The 10400-nt window shown below is 42.9% G+C and overlaps 1 pseudogene; it reads left to right on the forward strand.

Moving 5' to 3' along the window:
* LOC120359554 overlaps positions 1-9529 on the forward strand; it is a 17241-nt pseudogene extending 7712 nt beyond the window's left edge.
* Positions 9530-10400: the final 871 nt, after the last annotated feature.

Below are 10400 nucleotides of genomic sequence, written 5' to 3' on the forward strand. Positions count from 1 at the left end.
GCTTTTTTTATTTTTTATCTACGATGATTTTTCACCGAGTTACAGTCATTTGAAAATAGCCAAATTTTTGGTGTCTGGAAAGTGTTCCCTATTTTTTTTTGTGTAGTGTATATATATATATATATTGTGACGTGACATCCTGTTGGGCTGTCCGTCACAGGGATTGTAAGATCCGCCCGGAGAGCGCACGCTGCGGCTCTACGTCCTCTCAGCTCGGAGACGGATGTGTCGGCGCATGCACTAATAATTCCGCGTTTTTGTTCTGTGCGCTTGTGTTCGTCCGTTAATTGTAGCGACCTTTTACGGATTGGCGGCTGGCCAATATTAATTCTGTACCGACGAAGTCCCACCCGGCAAGAAGACTGTTAGACGGAAGACCTACCGCCACTCGGAATCTTACGGATCGTGCGCAGGATCGCAGTGGCGCGCACGACAAGTGATCTCTCTTTATTTAATTACATCATCTGTACCGTCGCGCCTGTACGCAACAGTAAGGCCGCTGAATATTGCAGGACGTAAAGAGAAAAGGTCCGACGTAGGGGACTTCGACACTCCACGCAGATCATCGCGTGGGAGACCCCGAGCGAGAAGCTGCGAGAAAAGATTCCTGACTTGGTCCCGAGCGCAGAGGCGCCGGACACCGAAGAGTCCGCAGGGATAGCCGTCCGGCCTCCGGGAAGAATCGCGAGCTGCCCGAAGACACCGACCTACCTCAAATTGCGCGCCGCGGCACGACAGCCTGATTAGAGGGTCGCGAGGACCGCGTAATGAAGAGGAACCAATAGCGGGGCGCGACGAGCCCCGTGCGTGGGGCGAGAGATCCTGCGTGCCGCCTGCCGAACTTCCTCGCGCTATCGATCACTTTGCTGTGGATCACCCGAGGTGCCGTCACGAACTGGGACGACAGGAGCCGCTAACGCCCACGGACGACCGTGCTTCGAGTCAAACCTGCGTCGTGGTGAGACGAACGAGACTTTGTAAAGCCACCGATTTCGCCGGTCGGATGAGTCACGCGTACGGTAGTCGCACTTAGAGTTCCCTGTCGCCGTAAGATCTTCCGCCGGAATTAGAGCACGCCGGTGACCGCGTGCTGGCCGCGTGATCAGTCGCCGTGCGCCTCATCCGATCAAGTCGCGTCTTAATCTTCTTCGGTTCCGTTTGTTGAGAGCGTCGCCGACACCACAGCCAAGTCGCCTTAATTGTGCCATATTCTGGTGTATCGTCTGTAGTAGCGTTTATATGTGCTTCTGTTTGGCGATCGCGTATTTCCGATCGCGTGTTTCGTACCAAATCGCCATATAATTTCGCGTGAAATGAGTGCGTGAGTAGAGTTGTGAGTGTGCACGGCGTGTTTTGTCCGCCGCTAATTAGAATTGAATCTTGACTCTCTCCGTTCGGTGAGCTCGTACCGACGACCGCGTGGGATTTTCCGACCGCGCCTGGATCGCGAGACATTGTTGCGGGACTCAGTGAGTCAATGTCAGACATTGGCCGAAATACGTTGTTAATTTTTCTGTCACATTGGTGTGTTCTATTTAAACTCCCTCGCTCTCTGCTAACGTCCTGCCCGCAGCGAACCACCCCCTCCGCCAATTTCGTGGCTAAGCTATCGGTTAAGAGAGCACGTGATTGCCCGTGACGAGGTAGAGTAATTTCACGTTTCTTTTCCCGGCATGAAGCGGGAGATCGGTAACGTTTTGACCTAAGAGTGGTACGCTCGCTCGTGCCTGGCGCCCAATCGTACCATCTGATTTCGCGCCTTTGATGTGAGGGACTTTGCGAACACCTTTGCTACCTAACTAGCGTCACGAGTAATTAACGCAGTTGCACCACGCTCGTAAGTGCGGTCGCAATATATTATATATATAATATTGTAAGAGCGGGCCGAAAGGATTTCAAAATCCTGCCTCACAAAGGAGAGGAGAACGTGCGAGTTGGAAAGTACTAGGAAAGGAAATATCTCGTCACGATCCCACGTGTGTCAGGAGCCGGAAGTACCGATGGAAAGGAGGGTAACTGGAATTAACTGCGCACCAGGAGTACAATGGCAGAACCGACTTTATTCACCGGTCGTGTACAGAAAAACGTGGCGGCCATGCCGCACTTGACGAGAACTTTGACGAGTCTGATGCTTGCGATGATACACCCACGAGAGAGACCGCAGGGGCGCGCTAGTGAGCCTCGCAGGGCCAATCGCATGGCCGTATATGTCTCACGTGGTTTGCAAAACCAATTGGGGCACGAGACAGAAGATCACGTGACCCATGCAGCCAATCAGGCAAGCAATACGCAGGCAGCAATCCGCTGACAACGCAGTGGCGGCCGATTTGAAATTTATACCGAGTGAGCCGATTGCTCCCTTACAGCCCGGCCAGCCTGCATTAGTATTCGACCCTGAATACTGCCGCAAACAGAAAACGCATCAACGTATATAAAATCTGTAAGCAAATACATAAGATAACGCAGGTAGATATACGCAAGTATCTAAATAAAAATATGTCATGAGTGACGAGTTAAACGGGCATGACACCCAATACAAAATCATTGTCGCTATATCGCAAACATTTGGTAAAGGAACTTAAAATTATTATATAACTGTATCACAAACAGTTGTACCTTCGGTAAAGGAACTTAAAATTATTAGTTAAGTGACGTAAGAACAACGAATATCAAGGACTATTTAGGGATTTAATCCATGGTTTGAGCTTATCAGGAGATAGAATTGAGTTATAAGGCTTTTGGGTTATCGAGAACTCTGGAATGTCTTGCATCACATACCGGTTTTTGTCGAGAACTTTGGCGACCAAATATAGTCCCTTATAGGTAGATTTTAGCTCCTCACCAGGTTTGGCTGCGGTGTTTCGGATCAAAACGTTGTCACCTTCTTTGTAGGTTGAAGGGGCTTTATGACATTTGTCACAGTAATCCTTGTTGTAGAGTTTAATTTTATTGGAGGCCAATAGAGCGACATCCCGATTTTCATCGCGGAGTTCCTCCAATTCTTGAAAAGATAACGTTGTTTTAGCAAGGTCGCTAAGGAAACAAACCAAATCTGAATCTTTGTGATTGAGCTTGTCTTGCCTAAAGACTAGTTTAGCTGGAGAAGCTAGATTAGAAAAATGAAAGGAATTATTGATTGTGTATTGAATCACATGTAATTTGTCAGACCAATCGTTTTGATTCTCTGTTATTTTTGCAAGAGATGACCTGAGAAAACGATTTACTCGTTCAACGAGCCCGTTAGCCCAAGGCGCAGCAACTGCAACTTGTCTATGCTTAATATTCTTATCTTGCATGAATTGAGAAAATTCATAAGACGAGAAAGCGGTTCCTTGATCGGAAATGATTTTCGTGGGATTTCCGAAAACATTAAATGTCCAATTTAAGTGATTTATAGTCTCTTTTGAGCTAGTGGTCTTTGCTGGAAAGAGCAAAGTGAAACGCGTGAACGCGTCAATGATAACCAAAACGTGGCGAAAGCCAATAGTAGTTTTAGTTAAAGGATCAAAATGGTCTAAATGAACCGTGTGCATAAAATATGCGGGGGTAGAATGAAATTGAAGTTTACCTTTCTTGATATTGGTTGCCGAATTATGCAAAATGCAAGTTAAACAATTGTCAATGTGGTTTCGTACCTTCTTGTGAATGGAAACCAGTAGTTATCGGTGATACCTTTCACCGTTTTTTCGATACCACAATGAGCGCAATTATCATGGTATATCCGTATGATATTAGGTACCATGGAGTCTGGTACGTAAAAACGAGGTTTGTCCTCACTTGCGGTAAACCCCTCAATTAGTTCATACTTATCATGATCTGATTTTTCTAAAAAGGTTACGATCGTTTGAATATAGGGATCAGCCAGTTACCGACACTGTAACCCTTTTTCCAATGAAAGTGAATAAAAAGGCCACGATGCGGCTTAACCCATCAAGGTCATTTTTGTACCTTTACGGTAGACCATAATGAAAGAATAATTTTGCAATTAAAGGGTCCGTCAAGCAATACGTGGATTGAGGTTTGCTTTGTTGACCGCAAATACGAGTGCATTACAATCAGTGACAATTGTAAAGAGTAAACCGTACAAATAGGTGTGAAAACGCTCGACGGCTCTAACGATGGCGAGCATCTCCAATTCGAACGAATGATAACGACTCTCTGCCGCATTCGTTGCTTGGCTAAAATAGGCTATCGGAGCCCAGTCCCCGTTATTTTGTTCTTGCAATAAAATTGCTGCAAGAGCGGATGCGCTTGCATTGGTATGCAATTCGGTCGCGGATTGGGGGTTATACACTCGCAACACCGGATACTCAACCAGAGCAGACTTGAGAGTATTAAAAGCTTCAATACATTGATCATTGAAATCAAAAGCAACTGATTTTTTTAACAAGTTATAAAGAGGTCTAGCCTTTTCGGCAAATCCTTTTACAAATTTTCTGAAATAGCCAACAAGGCCCAAAAACCTTTGTAGTTTCCTTGCGTTGCGAGGGACAGGAAATTTGTTAACCGCTTCTACATGTCTATCATTCAAAGTGATACTCTGGTTGGTAACAACGTACCCTAAATATTCCATCTTAGTTTTAAGAAATTGGCACTTGGAAAAATTTACATTAAACGGATGCTGTCGCAGCAATCGTAACACAGCCTCGAGAATTTCAAGATTTTTTTCAATCGTGGTAGTCGGAATAAGGATATCATTGATGTATATCAAAACCTTGTTTGCTTTAATCAAAGGTTGCAAAATTTGTATCAGTCTCTTTTGAAATTCGGCAGGCGATTCCGAATATCCAAAAGGCAAACGTTGGTATTCGTATTGACCGTCCGGGGTCGAAAAAGCAAAGTATTGCGTGTGATCAGGATGAATTCTGACTGAAAGAAAACTGTCCTCCAAATCCAACAGAGTAAGAACAAGTTTATTTGATAAATGCAACATCAAATCCTCCATGACGGGAAAAGGATATTTTTGTTTGATAACCCGTGCATTTAATGGGCGTAAATCTACGCACAAGCGTAGCTTACCGTTCCTTTTTCTGACTAGCACGATACGTGAGCAGTATGGAGAACTAAACTCCTTAATAATACCGCGAGATAACCAATTGTCTATAATGTCTCTAACTTGTGAGCGTTCGGCCCATGCTAAACGCCTAGGCGGATACGTAAAAATGGAATGGTCGTGTAACCTAACAGTTACTCCGTGGTCGTCATTAGCCACAGTGGACGGAGATTCATTGACTCTACAAATAATATCACAGACTCTTTGGTCTGTCTCGATTCCAAAATCCGTTTGGATGTCGAGAGCTGTAATATCCGAAGAATTCCTATCGATGCTGTCGATATTTGTTTCTGTGAAAGCAATCTCATTAAGTAATTTAACCCGATTCCCACATTCAGAATCAGACGGTGTATAGACAAGAGTCAATCCATTATCAGTGAAAAATCTCTTCCAAGAATGGCGTGAGTAGACCATGAGTTATTGGAAATAACATGACAGTTAATTTTAATAGGAACTTTAGGTAACAATGCTAATTTTAGCGAAACTTCTTTTTTACCGACAACGTCGATTAAAGAATTATTGAGAGTACGAAAACTTTGAGAGTTAAATTTATCAAATTCGACATTCTGGCCCAATAGAATTTTACAAACAGATTCCTGTAGAAAAGTGACTGGACTGCCAGTGTCGATAAGCGCGAGCAAGCTACATTTGCGACCATCAATCGAAACAATTTCAATAGTAGACTCACAGATACGGATCTGGCGTGCCGTATCGTTCATCACACAGCCGACGATAGACCGATCCTCGGGAGACGAAGCCGACGACGGTGACGGTTTGTTCTCCTCGGTGGCAGCAACACCCGCAGAAGAAGAGGTACCCGAAGAAGTAGAGGCACCCAGAGAAGGCACTGATGCTTGGTCTCTGCGTTTAAGATTGAAGCACTCGGCTTTACTGTGTCCTCGCAGCTTGCAGTAGGCACACGTGGATTTTCTATCACTGCTCGGTGACACAGGTTTCTTCCCAGGGCTGGAACTGTCCTTAGGATCCCTGGAATCCTTATTTTTCTTCGCCGGGGCGATGAGCGTTTAAACGAGCAAACGCTTGCAATGTGGTACATACGGTCGAGGAACTCTTAACACTGTCGACCTGGAGCGCAGCAGCAGCGCTCTTGATTGAAAAGTTATCAATGCCGCTAATGAGCATATTAATGCAGGCATCCTGAGGCAATTGCAACAGATGGAGCTTCAGTTTAGCCATTGCGTACTCTTGGAAACTTTCTTTTCCGGCGTTCCATCGATGATCACCGGCCTTTTGCAATACCAGATTGAATGGAATACGGCGACGGAATCGTCCCGTAATGGCACCTTTCAACGATTCCCATGAACCGTGAATAATATCTGTATCCAAGTCATACCAATCTCTGGCATGTTTGGCCAGCTTGGAGATGGCGGCGAGAAATTTCACCGAGTCCGTAACGCTGTGGGAGGTAGCTACGTCGTCTACCCTTTTCACCCAGACTGCAACGTCTTCATCCTCCCGACCACCGAAAGTTGGGATCTGGGAGGCAAGCAGGCTAACTGCCTGTGCTGTCGGCATCGTAGCCAGAGCAGAAGGAGTCTGGAACACTCCTGGAGAGTAAGCAGGTGCAGGTGGCGATCCATAACTTGGCTGCACGCTGACTGGTACATTGCTTAGAACAGGAGGATTCTGGAACACTCCTGGTGAGCAATTGGGTGCAGGCGGCAATCCATAACTTGACTGCACGCTAGCTGGTACGTTGCTAGCAATGCCTTGCAAATGAGAAACAGAATGTAAACCACTGGATGTCATCTGAGGGACAGCAGGGTATGTGTAATGATGCCAATAGCCCGGGGGCGAGCTCGAGCTCGGAGCGTAAGAGGCGTGATGCGCCAGGTTTGGTATCAGATTCGAACCGTAAGAATGAGGTGCTACATACGATTGAGCTGCAGGACTTGGTCTGCATATCTGTTCCACCAGGAGCTGTTGCTGGTCCAGCCATCGCATGAATACCTTCATAGTCTGCTCGAGAGATTCGGGGTTACCCGCTTTGGCATCCTCCGCATCCGTCTGTGGGCTGCACGACGTGGCGGGAGCAGTCTTCTGTTCACTCTTTCTGTTTAGAGGCGTTTCTTTCCTTCTCGACGTCTCTCCGTTCGAAGAAGAGCATGAGCGTGTCGATGCACTGAGCAGGATCCGGTGACAGCGGCAAGGAATGTTTGGTCAGTTCCTCATGAAGCTGGGCCAACGACAACTGCTCGATTTCTTGACGTGGCATAGTGTCTTGTCCCGACCGAGTGATTACCATCACTTACACACGCACAGCCGAAACCGAAAACGGCGAACAAGAAAACCGTTACAAGAATTGAAACGTGTTGGAACGTGTCGGTCGACAAAATGGCGGTCGAACACGACAACCGTCGACGTTCGTTAACAAACGACGCTGCGATCAATTTAGCAAAGACGGGCGCGCGAGAAGACGGCAACCACTTCCGTTTCCGCGAAATGCAATGTATCTCGTGGTAGCGCAGCCAGTATCCCACTTCTGAGAGCTGTAAGAGCGAGCTACTAGGATTTCAAAATCCCGCCTCACAAAAGAGAGGAGAACGTGCGAGCCGGAAAATACTAGGAAAGGGAATATCTCGTCACAATCCCTCGTGTGTCAGGAGCCGGAAGTACCGACGGAAAGGAGGGTAACTGGAATTAACTGCGCACCAGGAGTACAATGGCAAAACCGACTTCATTCACCGGTCGTGTACAGAAAAACGTGGCGGCCATGCCGCACTTGACGAGAGCTTCGACGAGTCTGATGCTTGCGATGATACACCCACAAGAGAGACCGCAGGGGCGCGCTAGTGAGCCTCGCAGGGCCAATCGCATGACGGTATATGTCTCACGTGGTTTGCAAAACCAATTGGGGCACGAGACAGAAGGTCACGTGACCCATGCAGCCAATCAGGCAAGCAATACGCAGGCAGCAATCCGCTGACAACGCCACCGCAGTGGCGGCCGATTTGAAATTTATACCGATCAATATATATATATATATATATATATATATATATATATATATATATATATATACAGGGTGTCCCAGACCAATGTATAAAGATTATCACGATGAGGTAGAAGGGATCGAGATAAATGAAAAAGTCTAATACCATTTTACGATATTTACAATAATTTTTGAATAATAAAATATTAAGGTCAGCCGAATAAAAGCGCGCGGAGAGACAAGCGGTCGCTCGTCTGAGCCGTAGGACCGCCCACTGCGGTCCGATTGTAGGCGACGGTAAGTGGCGCGCGGCAAGGGAAAGGATAGGTTGGCACCGCACCGCGTCGAGCCGGGCGGTCTTACGGCTCAGGCGACCAACTGTTTGCCTCTCTGCGCGCTCTTATTCGGCTGACTTTAATATTTTATTACACGAAAATTATTGCAAATATCGCAAACTGTTATTAGACTTTTTGATTTATTTTGATCCCTTCTACCTTATCGTAGTAATATTTATACATTGATCTGGGACACCCTGTATATATGAATAACGTACACAATATATAATATATAATACTATATAGTAATATATTTATGGACAATAAATTTTCTAAACTTATAATTTTAAAGTTGCAAATCATCTTTCCATTTGATAAAGTAAAATAATTTTTATATATAGATATATTAAAAATAAAGACTACGTATTATTTATGTGTTATATTAGCTTATTACGTTTAATGCAATAATTATATAATTTGTGTAATTACTAGGGTTTATTAAGAGCTATGTTATGAGTACTGGTTTTTTTAAGAATTAAAAATTTTAATTAATAATTTTACGTTATACATGTTCTTTTTTAAAAAATGTCTTTTGCATTTATGTATAAAAATAATTTTTAAATACTGTCTTCTGTATTTATGTAAGAAGGTGATGCAAGATATCCTTTGGAACTTTGGCTCATGACACCACTGCCACATTGTCCACAACAAAGTCGACAATTTCATTATAATGAAAAGTTATGCAAAGCAAGAAGTATCGTGGAGAGATTTTTTGGAGTTCTTAAGGGAACATGGAGATGTTTGTTTTACCAACGTGTACTGATGTATGCTCCAGAAATAGCAGGGTAGATTGTAAGTGCATGCGCAGTTCTACATAACATGCGTTTACATTATCGAATACCATTTATAAAAAATTTACAAAATAAATATGCAGAACCTGATGAGAGAAACAATGATGAAGCAGAAATACAAGATGGAAATCCTCGTCGAGCACCTAGAGCAATAGCACAACGGATACAAAAACAAATTATGTGGGAGTGGTTTCCTAATTATAATTGTGCATGGGATAATGAGAGAAATGAATAGAATTATGAATAAAAAAATTAAAATGTATACAACAATTGTAAAACAAAAAACTACATTTTTCTAAAAACTATATATGTATATATAAGTATATATAACAAAATTGAAAGATAAAAATTATTTATGTTGTCTCTTTATTCAATAAATCAAAAATGATTTCTAGTATTTTAGTTTGTCGTTCTTCATTTCTAGCTATTCTATCTATTGCATTACTAAGTTGATTTGTAGCTTCTGTTTGTAGTTGCATTGCTTCTGACAATGTCTGTAAAGATAAAAAATTATTCTAATAAAATGAAATTGAAATGCGTATATATGAATTTACAAAAAGTACTTTCATTGCTTCCGCATGTTTATTTGTAATATCTTTGAATGTTTCTCTTGCATCCGCTAATTGCACACTCAAACGTTCTGTTCGTACACCTATAATTTAAAACAGAAATTTAATTACATATTTCGGATAACTTTTGTTATTTGGCGACGCCTATTATCCCCCTTTTGCTGCTCATATCTATTAGTAACGAATCTCTGAATACTTGTAAACAAAGCGCGTAGCAGTTTATCTTAGGAGTGCTTATTCTTTATTCAAAATTATAATACAATATACTTACTCCTTGTACGTTTCCTTTTTTGTCCTCTGTTTTCTAAAAATACAATAACATTAATAATATGTAACATATATCATTTCGTTGAAACTAACAATCATTAAAATTAATCTAAATAAAAAGATTCTAAATATGTTACCTTGTAACGGAATACATGTTGAGGTTGAGGCTAAGGCAGCTTGTGTTATATTTTCATATTGAATTTCATTTTTATCAATATCATTTTGTATCTCATTTTCATTAGCAGCATCTCGTATTTCGTGAAAGTTTTGCTCAAATGGGATGTTTACATTAAAATCATTTGCATCAAACTTGGCTAAAAAAATTGTTTTCTTATTTCATTGAATACAGACAAAATGTTGAAATATATAAGTCTTGTTCTAATGTACACTTTCAATACTGAAAATCTATAATATATGTAACATGAATCAAGA

This window comes from Solenopsis invicta, chromosome 14, assembly GCF_016802725.1.
Source record: "Solenopsis invicta isolate M01_SB chromosome 14, UNIL_Sinv_3.0, whole genome shotgun sequence".
NCBI classification, from domain to species: domain Eukaryota; kingdom Metazoa; phylum Arthropoda; class Insecta; order Hymenoptera; family Formicidae; genus Solenopsis; species Solenopsis invicta.